Source organism: Malania oleifera, chromosome 11 (genome assembly GCF_029873635.1).
Source record: "Malania oleifera isolate guangnan ecotype guangnan chromosome 11, ASM2987363v1, whole genome shotgun sequence".
In the NCBI taxonomy this organism is placed as follows: Eukaryota; Viridiplantae; Streptophyta; class Magnoliopsida; order Santalales; family Ximeniaceae; genus Malania; species Malania oleifera.
Window position 1 is genome coordinate 26,860,059 of NC_080427.1, and position 12,356 is coordinate 26,872,414.

The 12,356-nt window shown below is 39.3% G+C and overlaps 1 protein-coding gene across 1 annotated transcript in view; it reads left to right on the forward strand.

The window, feature by feature from the left end:
• The window catches only part of LOC131167267 (vacuolar sorting protein 3), a 54,156-nt gene that overhangs the window by 31,995 nt on the left and 9,805 nt on the right, over nucleotides 1–12,356 (forward strand). The window lies entirely within an intron of this gene.

Here is a 12,356-nt window from a genome sequence, read left to right on the forward strand (position 1 = left end):
TCATTTAATGTACTTTGTCTCGGTCCTTAATAATTTCTCTTACCCAAAGAAAAAAAATCCTTTTAAACCCGTTTTCCATCATAATTTATTGAACAGTTCAAATAATCTAACTCATGTGTCATTTCTTTGCCTTATTCTTACAACCAGCCAATAGAACTACTTGTCCTCCAGATTCAGATGACAACAAGTCTGTCTGATCAAGCAATTGTTGAGCTTCAATGCCCTTCCCATTATTCTTCTTTACAGGAGAGGCAGGGGTAGGAAAAATACCATCATTTTTGTGGCCAGTTACCTGTAGTTCTTTACCCACCCATCATCCTAAAAAGTAGGTATGCCATCCAAACCTCCTAGCAGAGTTGCTGATGCATTAGAAACATCACCAACCAGATCAGAAGACCCCAATACTTACCCAGTCTGTTCACAAAAGTCATCTGAGAATAATCCATGCAAATTCACCATCAAAATCACTCTCTTCGTCAGATGCATCACCCTATTTCCTATGTGCCCTTAATTGATCTCTCTCATGAACCTTCTCATACAATCCCATCCTGGGATATGCCTGGATCTCCATAATAGAAAAACTACCAGCATTATCTTGCTTTGAGTTTTTTTAAGTCTGCAGATCAGAATTAACTCGATGCCCCTATGGTTTAACTCCCTCCTGCATTGTCAGACTTTCGTAGATCCTTCTTGGGCAGATTTCTTTCCATCACATAGAGGCTTATTTCCATCCCCGGCACCTGCTGTTGATTCATCAGGGAACACAGTGACCTTGTAATTCGTTAGTATGATACTGGTGTTGTTCCTGAATCTTCTTTCCTTAAGCAACAATACTATTCTTCACACTTGCTTGAGAAGATGACAATTTCTCAATAGTCATCACCATATGCTACATCTTTAAAATACTCCAACTTGTTCGCACATGAAGATAATCTGCTGCTTTATCTGCCTTTAAACTCACAATAGGATCCTGGATTTTAAAGTAGCTATCCCCACCGAACCCAGAGGCTGATGGGGTTTCCTACCATCAATACCACTCCTTTGAGCTGAAACGAATCCTACTACAGAGGTGTCTTCAATGGGGAAGAAGATGAAGCCACATGACAACCGAGCTGCTGCAATTTCCGTACAACACTACCACCAGAATATGAATGCCCCCCAGCATTCTTAATACCTTTTTCTATAAGCTTGACCTTTTTTATTAACCCTATGATTATGGGTTTGCCATAAAAAGGTTCCTCTAGAATGGACCTTGATTGAGTTTTGTCGGGCTTGAGTAGAACCTCGTCTCTTATTACACCTTTTGAGCACTTGATGGGCCTTGGTTGAAAATGAGTTTGCTTTATTCATCAATTGGCCCAAATCAAAAGAAAAAAGTAAGGTGCCTAGTTGTCATAGTCCCACATTGGATGTATACTTGGGAAATCTTGGGTTTGTAAGGATGGTTTGGGCTCCATGCTCCAACTGTGGGAGGCACCTTTTAATAGGACAAAATAGTGAGGCCAGTGGGCCAAAACTGACAATACCTCACTAGAGTTAAGCCTAAAGTTGTGACGTTTGGTATCAAAGCCACCTTGGGGGTGCTATCATGTGGAACCTTGTATAGTGGTACTTTGATGAGGACGTTAGAGATTGGATTAGGGAGAATGTCACAACCCCACATTGGATGTGTACTGGGGAAACCTTGGGCTTAGATGGTTTGGACTCCACTCCAACTATGGGAGGCCCTTTTATAGGAAAAAATTGAGGCCTGTGGGCTAAAGCAGACAATACCTCACTAGAGTTGGGCTTGAGGCCATGGCACCAATATATTATAGCAAACCATAGCTACAAGCTCGGGACTCCCCAAATCTTCTCCCAATGCTGCTCCACCTTGAAACACTAGCTGCTAGCTGTATTTCTCTATGATGACTTGATGCTTGCAAGAAGACAACAACATACTACCACAATACAAAAATCGCCATTCTTTAAAGATGATGGATGAAGCACTCCCTTCACCACATTGTCTATCTTTCACATTTGATAGAGCACCAACTTGTCCTGACTCCTAACTTTCGCTAGATCTATAATGGAATTCAAAGCTAGAGCAAAATTTTTCTCCATGGTAAACTCCTTTATTCCCTTGAGAATAAAAATTGAATGCTTTCTTCCTTTTAACCCCACCCTAGTTTCAAAAAATTTCCAGTTGTCATTTGGGATACCACCTTATACCAAAATTTCCCAAATTTCTTTCAAATAGAAAAATTGCTCTGAATGCACAAAAGTCGACAAAAGACCATTAGAAAACCACTGGGCGACCATTAACAAGACCCTTGTCCATCAATTCATTTGGGCAGTTTGCTCCTATAGTAAAAATAGAATACCTTGCCTTGCCTCCTTCGGTTGTAGATTAGAAGACTTGCCTTTGATTTGAACTGTTATTTGATGGAACTATTCCATAATGATTGAAGATCATTTCTGAGAACATATGTTCAGTAACTCACTAAGAAGGTAGAGGGAGATAGAAAAGAGAATGGAAATCGTGTTTTCCAGAGGGAGGAAGGGAGGGAGTTTGATACCCAATGAAAGACCATTAGAAAACCACCAAGCAGCCATTGACAAGACCCTTATCCATTAGATCATTTGGGCATTTCACTCCAATAGTAAGGACAAAATACTTTGCCTAGCCTCTTCCAGTTGTAGATAGAAAGACTTGCCTCCGATTTGAACTGTTATATGAAGGAACTATTCCATAATTATCAAAGATCATTGCTGAGAACACACTTGCTTTTGCTCTTCTTCTAACTTTCATTCATGTGTGGAGATTCTTGTTGGCAGAGGAAATCCTTAGACCTTGCTCCAAATGCACAAAAGCCGACAAAAGACCATTAGAAAAGCACCGAGCTCTTGCTCAAGCTGTCCTCCCCTTATCTTCTTCCTGTTAGCCCTAGTTCGCATCCCCACTCCTTCTTTCTCATGCTCAACCCTTCTTCTTCTTCTTCTCTCTTCCCCAGCCATATTCTCCTTCCCTACCTTTGTGACTAGTTGTCACGTTTTGGGCTATCTTCTCTGGCAGTTTCCTTGAATTTTCTCCTTGTTTTTTGGCGTTCACAATCTTCCACCAGTTTGAAGCTACACGTTTTTTGTTTGTTGTAGGGCCAAATCAACTCTCTCAAAGGATTGGCTCTCGTTTTCTTTTTTGTGGACCCTCCACTAACTATTGATTGCCTCTCATGCGATGTTGATGGATGTGAAGCATACTGTGGTGATCGAAAGAAAGTCCTTCGACCTAGTCATAAAAGTGGTAAGTCCTAACTTCCTTAGAATTGGTGAATACTAAGGGCAAGAAGGATCTCCATCTTCCTGGAGATGGAGGAATTTAGATGGTTCCTTGAATCTTGGGAGGACTTTTGTGCATTGAAAAAGCCATACTTCAAGCAACTTCATGATTTTGTCAATCAAGGAACAAGTACAAAACCCTTACTTTGCAGCTAAACTTGAACAAATTTGGGAACTACCTTGCCTTATGGAGACCAAGAGTGGTGATTTGAGAACACTTGCATTTCTAGAGGGGTATGAATCCAAGGGCTGGATGAGATCTCCTCCTTGGTAGCCGAGCTAGGTTGTTGGATTTTACTTCCCCCCAAGAAACTTATAACATCTTTGGTTGTTGAGCAGTTGTAGAAAAAGCCTATGGCCTCTTGGGTGGAAATGAACCCATTCGTCAACTGATCAACTCCCTTGTGCCTTTACCCTCATTGTGTTAAGCCTTTGAGTCTATTGCTGAGGTGTGGCTTGACACCCAACTCATAGGGGGTGGGAAGATAAGTAGTCTCACATGCTTCTTCACGAGTGTTGTGGGGAAAAATTGCAGTGCTGTAGACGGTTTATTTTATTTCCCAAAGCAGGATAAAGGCAAACCCAAAGCTTTTGACTCATTTGAGGATGTTGGACTAGGCCTTAACTTGGGCCTTGGAGCTCTACAAATATGGGGATTTTTTTTCGTCCTAGCAATCTCACTTGACAACTTGAAGCCCCAACCCAGCTCTTTTTCTCCCTTTAAGCTTCATAGCGGTCTTTCTGAAGCTGCCAAAAAGATAGTCCACTTTAGGAAGGGATAGTCGACTTTGGGAAGGTTGTACCCCTTGCAAACTCAAGAGGAGCCTGTTTTGGGGCAGGAACCCCCTAAATCTCAACCTAATGCTGAAAGATTAGCCCTTGTTCCAGCCCCTAGCACTAGCTATGACACTTTGTGTGCCAATTCCTACTTTGAGGATTTGATTGATAGGCCCAATTTTGATACTTGGAATGACTTGGACTCGGACAACACTCACTTCAAGAATTAGGTATTCGTTTGGGTTCTTCGAAAGATGAAATTGATAAGCAAAACCATAGGTGTGTCCTTCGAACAGTTTGAAGACAAAGCCTTGCAATTGTTTGAGGATATTGAAAGAAAGAGCCTTGCTTTTTGGCGTTACGGGAGAAAGAAGGGTTTGTCTTCTCTCGGTGGAAGATTTTTAGAAATATCCTTCACAGGTTTTGGTAGAAGAAAGGATAGGGAAGCTTTATGGAAGTGTGACTTTTTCTCAGTATTATGGGGTTTATGGATGGAATGTAATGCTCAGATATTTTCTGGGAAAAAATTAAACCAAATGTTGGTTTGGGGTAAAATAAAGTATTTTGCCTCTTTGTGGTGTGTTGGGTATGAATTTTTTTAAAGAGGAAAGCTTTCAAAAGTTGCAAAGAGATTGGAGGAATACGTTGATTGGATGATTTTTTTTTTCTTGGGCATTTTATTTATGTTTTTTTGTTTAGTCTTGGAGTGTCTTAGTTTGTCTCAGGAGATTTCTCATTCTCCTTCTTGTAAATTCTCTTTCTATTAATGATATCTTCATTTGTTATAAAAAAAATTGAAAGAAAAAGAAGAGAGGAGATAGGATGTAATCTCAAAAGAACCTTCGGGCAATATAAAAAATTTGGATACTAATAGGGAATTAAAATGCTTGGAATGGACAATGAATTATGGAAAGCACATGAGGATGCTCAAAAGTATCAAAGGCATGCAGTAGTCGGAGCCCTTGTGTTAAATCATGTTAAGGAGAATTATTTCATGGAATGTCAGGGGTCTTCATGACAAATTCAAGAGGAGTGTAATTAAGTCCTTTCTTAAGAACTGGAGGGGCAATGTTGTGTGCTCACAAGAAACTAAGGTGGAGATAGGAGTAGATCATGGTCAAAGACCTTTGGGGTTGAGATGGTTGTGATTGTATATCCCTTGGAGCAGTGGGCAGTGCAAGGGGTATTCTTGTCTTGTGGAAGCCTAGTGCTGTGTAATTTTTGGATCACTCCATTAATTCCTTCCTACTCTTCTGTTTATTCAAAAACATGAACGATAACTTTTAGTGGATTTTCATAGCGGTTTACAACCTAGGTAAAGGAACCTCCAAATCTCTTTTCTAGAATGAGCTCTTTGAGATTAGGAGTAGATGGAATTCTCCTTGGATCATTGGAGGAGATTTTAAAATGATGTTTGTCCACATAAAAGAAGTGGGGTCATAGGACTAATTGCATGAGAGAATTTCTTGATTTTATAAGCATGAATCCCTCATTGATCTCCTTCTCATTGGTGGCAACTTCACTTGGTCTAACTCTAGGTAGCCACCTTCCTTTTCAAGGATCGGTAGGTTCCTAATTTTAGTGGACATGGAACTTCATTTTCCCTATGTGATATAGAGTTTGCTTCCTAGGCCCATCTCAAATCACTTCCCCATCGTCCTTAACACTAGGAGAGTTAAATGACCGACTCCCTTTCGCTTCGGGAATATGTGGTTAAAGCATGGCTTTGAGAGTTAGTGAAAACTTGGTGGTTCTCTATACATGTCACAGGGACGGCTAATTTTGTGCTTGCCTCAAAATTGAAACGATTCAAAGAAAAGCTAAAGATATGGATGGAAATACCTTTGGAAATGTCCAAGAAAAGACGATTGTTATCCTTAATAGCATTAAAGAACTTGATAAGTAGGATAAATCCAGGGTCTTGATGATGAATAGAGGGCCAAAAGAGTTTTGCTTGAGAAGGAATTGAACGTGGTTATTAATATTGAAGAAGTATTTTGGAGGCAAAAATCTAGAGCTTTGTGGCTCAAGGAGGGGGACCGTAATACAAAATTCTTTCACTGGACGGCGAACGTTTATCATATACGTAACACCTTATCCAACATTGAAATTGGGGGAATCACCTTGACTAGGGAGTAGGACTTTTAAGAAGGTATTTGTGATTTTCATAAAGCCCTTTACATTGAACCTGAGATTTGGAGACCTATAGTAGAAGGTATCAATTTCAAATCTCTCAGTTCCTACACTATGGGGTGGCTTGAGAGAGACCCTTTGAGAGTTTTTTCCTTCTTGTTTTTTATTTTATTTTTTATAATAAAATATTAAATAACGGTTCGGTGGGAACTTTTTTTCCCACTTTGATGCATCCCAAAACTCGTTGGGTGGTTTAGCGAGTTTTAAACAATGAGGGCTGCCGTTGATTGACACTTGGTAGCCAAATCTCACTGGATGTCCAACGAGTTTTGCATGGGACTTTTTTTCTCTCTCCCCTCATGGAAGCCGCAACGAGCTCTGTTTTGGCAATTATTGCACGTCTATTCCGATTGCTCATGACTAGACTTGCAGAGCAAACATCAAATCAAAGAAGTAAACCATCCCAAATTTTGGATAGTTCCAAAGTTGCCACGTCATCTATATTCATATTTAATAGAAAAATGAAATTATTAAATTAGACCTCCATCTTTGCAGTAGCAAGCATATATGTACGGTGATGGGGATGGGAACATGTCTTTTTAAAAGTAAAAATGGTTCATTATGATGGAAGGGTGAAGTGACATGAAAGCTTACATGATTTTTATAGGTACTCCATGCTCAAATTTGTTCTACTCCACTTGAAATTCCAAAAAAAGAAAAATAAAAATAAAAAGAAAAAGAAAAAGAAAAAGAAAAAGAAAAGAGATGCAATCCCAACCCTCCAAGCCACACATCAATGTTTATGTGCATGCTCAATTTATAATTATAAATTTTTTAATTTTATATATTAAAATTTTTCTACAAAAAATATAAATATGATAACTGATGTTACGAGGCCTGCAACTTTTCTTTTTATTTTCACATTGACGAGCGTGCTTCTCCAAGGATGTTGTGCAGAAGTACTTGAAGCTGATTAAGCCTCCGTACGTGAGGGCTTCGAAAAGGTTCAGTGAAAAGGTGAAATTCTTCGAAACGTCGTCATTTGCTTCATCTCTATCACCTTAGGCGGCCTCGTATTTGCCGAAGAAGAAAGAAGTAGGGGGAATATTTCGATAGGACTCCGGGAGGTGTGTAAGCAGTTGGGTAAGAGTTGGTTGGCCTTTGCGTCGACGACAAGCAGGAGAGATGATTCGCTCCTTGTAAATAAACAAACGTAATTCTGTAAAATTAAACAAAAGAAAATAGAAAAAAATGGAAAAAGGAAGAAAGAAGCATGCTCGTCAATGTGAAAAGGAAAAGAAAAGTTGCAAGCCTCGTAACATCAGTTAATCATATTTAAATTTTTTGTAGGAAAATTTTAATTTATAAAATTTTAAAATTTATAATTATAAATTGAGCATGCATGTAAACATTGATGCGTGGCTTGGAGGGTTGGGATTGCATCTCTGTTTTTTTTTTTTGGAATTTCAAGTGGAGCAAAACAAATCTAGACATGTAGTACCTATAAAAATCATGTAAGCTTTCATGTCACTTCACCCTTCCATCATAATGAACCATTTTTACTTTTAAAAAGTCACGTTCCCATCCCCATCACCGTAGATATATGCTTGCTACTACAGAGATGGAGGGCTAATTTAATAATTTGATTTTTCTATTAAATGTGAATACAGATGATGTGGCAGCTTTGGAACTATCCAAAATTTTGGGTGGTTTACTTCTTTGATTTGATGTTTGCTCTGCAAGTCTAGTCATGAGCAATCGGAGTAGGTGTGCAGTAATTTCCAAAACAGAGCTCACTGCCGCTGCTGCCAGGGGAGAGGGAAAAAACGTCTCATGCAAAACCATCCAGCGAGATTTGACTGCCACGTGTCAATCAGCTGCAGCCCTCGTCATTTAAAACTTGCTGGATGCTCCAGCGAGTTTTTAAGGAAAAAAAGGTTCTCATCGAACCGTTATTTAATATTTTATTATTAAAAAAATCAAAAAAGGAAAAAACTCGACCCTTTGATGAAGCAAAAATCCTCCAAGCTATTAAAAATTGCAATGGGGATGAAGTGCCTGGACTAGATGGTTTCTCATTGGCTTTCTTTTAGGCTAACTGGAGCCTTCTCAAGGACAACATTTTAAATGTGTTTGAGGAGTTTCATAGATCTGGAAATTTTGTCAGTTGCATCAATACCACCTTAGTCACTCTTGTTTCGAAGAAAGTTGGGACTGTTAACAACAAGGATTTCTGCCCTATTAGCTTGGTGTGGAGCATTTATAAAATCATTGCCTAAGTCCTAGCCAGGAGGATCGGAAGCCATTGGTCAGTATTGGCATGCTTTTGTGGCTAGAAAACAGATTACGGATGCTGCCCTTATTTCTAATGAGGGGTGGATGCATTTTTGAAGGAGGGAAAAAAAGGGGGGTAGTGTACAAATTGGATATGGAGGAAGCATTTGATCATGTCAGCTGGAACTTTCTCCTTTTTCTCCTTAGGAAAATTGCTTTGGGGAGCTTTGGTGTAGTTGGATGCTCAATGCATCAAAACTTCAAGCTTCTCAGTGCTCATAAATGGCTGCTCTTCTGATTTCTTTTGCTCCTCAAGAGGCTGGAGACAAGGGGATCCCTTCTCCCTTTTTTTGTTTATTTTTGTATGGAGGTGCCAAGCCTCATGTTGATGAAAGCTACTGAAGGAGGGATTTGAAGAGGTTTCAAGGTGGGCAAAAATAGAAGGCTTACAGAAGTTTCTCATCTCCTTTTTGCAGATGATATTATCATTTTTTGTGTAAATGATCCCCTTCATATCCTCAAACTTTGATGCATTTTGTTAGGGTTTGTGGGTTTCTTAGGATTGAGAATGAACCTTGGAAAAAGTGAGCTTATTCCAATTGGGTGGAACACTTTTTTGGGGGGGGGGGGGGGAGGGGACCTTCCTTCTTGGTCTTTTGGTTTGCAAGATGGGATGCTTTCCCTTTAATTACCTCGGTCTCTCCCTTGGACCAAATTCAAAGACAAAGGAGTTGGGACCCCATTATCGAGAAGTTTGAAAGGAGACTGGCAAAATGGAAAAGAAATTTATTTTCAAAATGAGGCAAATCACCCTTATTAGGAGCACTTTGACGAATCTTCTAGTCTATTTCCTGCCCCTTCTTCCCTTACCTACCTTAGTTGCTGGTAGATTGGGGGGAATATAGAGAATATTTCTTTGGGAAAGCTTAGGGGAGGAGTTTAAATGTCACCTTGTTAGATGGGGAGTGGTTAAACAACCCATATGTTTGGCAATCTGCCCTCAATTTCAATAAAGCCCTCCTTGGGAAGTGGTTATGCAGGGTTCATGAAGGAGAAAGACCACTTTTGGTGGGATATTATTGTTTCTAAATATGGGCTTGAGCATAATGGTTGGATAGCACACAATAGAAGGGAACCCTATGGAGTGGGAGTTTGGAAATTCATTAGGAGAGGATGAGATGATTTTTTTCCAATTTGTGAGATTTCAAGTGGGAAATGGGGCCAACATTTACTTCTAGCATGAGGTGTGGTGTGAGAACAGTAATCTTAGAGCTGCCTTTCCTTCCATCTACAGCTTGGCTTGTGGCAAAATTCTCTTCAGTCATCATCTCCAAATCACTGATCAGGGAATCTTCTGGAATATTGTTTTTACTAGGAATGTGGCAGATTGGGAACTTCATGCATACTCTTGACTTTTACAGCAATCTCTATAATTTCTGTTACCAAAACATCTCCATTGAACCAAAATGGACTTTGAATAAAAATGGCGTTTCCACTGTTAAATCTTTCTACAAGAAGTTTTCCTTGATGGGAACAAATTGAAACAACTCCCTTTGGATTCATATTTAGAGGACAGAAGCCCCTTCAAAGGTTGCCTTTTTTTTTTTTTCTTTGGGAGTCCACACATGGAAACATTTTAACCCTTGACAATCTGCAGAAAAAGGGGGCTTACAGTTACAAATAGATGTTTTCTTTGTATGGCTGATGCAGAATCAGTCAACCACATTCTTCTCTACTGCCCCTGAACAAGGAACTTGTGGAAATATGGTTCTATCCTTGACTTGATATCAGTGGGTTTCTGCAAATTCCGTTGGAGGGGAGATTTGGGCTTGGAAAGGCATTGGAGTCACCAAGGAGAAGCGAAAGACTTTGAATCTCATCCCTCTCGTCATCTTTTGGTGTGCTTGGAAAGAAAGAAATAAGAGAGCCTTCAAAGATAACAGCTACTCCGCTTCAAATTTGCAAAGAGCAATGGATTGCTGTTGTTTCCAGTGGGCTTAGTGGAAAAATTTTTAATGATCTTAATGTAATCCTTGATGTTTGCGTGTTTGCGACACTACAGAGTGCTTGACGTTTTGTATCTCAGGATGGCATCCCCTTGATGCCCTGCGAATACAAATTTCTCTCTACTGATAATGAAAAAGAAAGTCACCAAGCAGCCATAAACAAGGTCCTTATCCATCAATTCAGCTGGGTATTTTGCTCCAACAGAAAAAACGAAATACCTTGCCGAGCCTCTTCCAGTTGTAGATCGAAAGACTTGCTTCTGATGTGAAGGAACTATTCCATAATTATCAAATACCATTGCTGAAAACATATGTTCAGTAACGTGCTGAGAAGGTAGAGGGAGAGAGAACAGAGAATGGAAGTCCTGTTTGCCAGAGGAAGGGAGGGAGTTTGATACTCTTTGAAAACTCTCTGAGGAGGTTAACTTTCTCACATTCAAGGACAAGGTCTAGCCTTCGAGCACCTTCACACATGAGAAAGAGAGGGAGGGGGGGGGGGGTGGTGGGGGGTTCTTTTCTCCTTCTCAGCTACACTGCTTGATGGTTTGTGTTCCAAATATCAGCAAGGGATGTGACCTTAATGAATTGCAGCAATGACCATTCTGGCATCATTGTACAGATCAGATCTAAGCAAAGGGAAGTAGGGGTGATGACTTATGAGTCATACGAGGGAAGTGAATTTGATGGTGAGTTTGGTTGCAATGGTAGATTATTATTGGATGAATTTCATGAGCTGTACGGTTTCTCAGATTCCTTACTCTGTGGACCATGGGTCTCACGTGTCTGAGACTCCCACAATGGAGTTGGAAGGGGTTCTACATTTTGAGAATGGAGGAAATAATAAAGAAGCAGGTAATGATTGGATTGCAGAGCAGGTGGCAGGTATTAAAAGAGATGATATTTTGTTCGTCCCCACCTCTCAAAGAAAGAAGTTGTGAAAAAGTATATTAATGCTGAAGATCACATGGACTAGCTGGGCATGAAATTAGATAGGATTTTGGGAAGAGCACGATGAAAATGGACATAGAGAGTGAGCCAATTTAATGTGTTCTATAAATTATGAAGGGAGGGGTTTGAAAAGGGGCTTTTGGGATTAGCTGTGTAAGGATTTTCACGTTCTATTTTATTTTATTTTATTTTTTTCGAGGGGTTTTAATTTTTGAGGACTTCTAGCCCTCTGTTATTTTTTACTTCTTTCCTTAACAAATCTCTTATGTTATCTGAAAAATTCATATGATATTGCTTCAGTATCATGATATTATTTGATTTATAATCAAATGTGATATAAATATATTATTCTACCAATATTATGTTCATTTTTCAATACTGAAATAACTCCTTATTCTAATAATGTAAAAAAAAAAAACAATGGCATGATAAATATATTACAATATATTGTTGATATATTATGATATTAATATATTATTATGTTTTGAGATGATGTAACTAGATAGTTTTCAACTTCTCTGAGAAGATCCCTCATTATTGCCCAGAGAAGAATAGGCAGGGATAACAAAATTGGAACCTGTGACATTTTTAACCTTTAAAAAGGAGCAAGCAGTCTTCTCTGCATCCCTATGAAAGTTCCCTTGAGCGGCCCATCAAATTTGAATTGAGAAAAGCAAGGCTTTTGAAGAATCATTAAAAAAAAAAGCAGTTTTCTCTCTGAGAAGATCCCTCATTATTGCCCAGAGAAGAATAGGCAGGGATAACAAAATTGGAACATGGGACATTTTTTACCATTAAAAAGGTGCAAGCAGTCTTCTCTGCATCCCTATGAAAGTTCCCTTGAGCGGCCCATCAAATTTGAATTGAGAAAAGCAAGGCTTTTGAAGAATCATTAAGAAA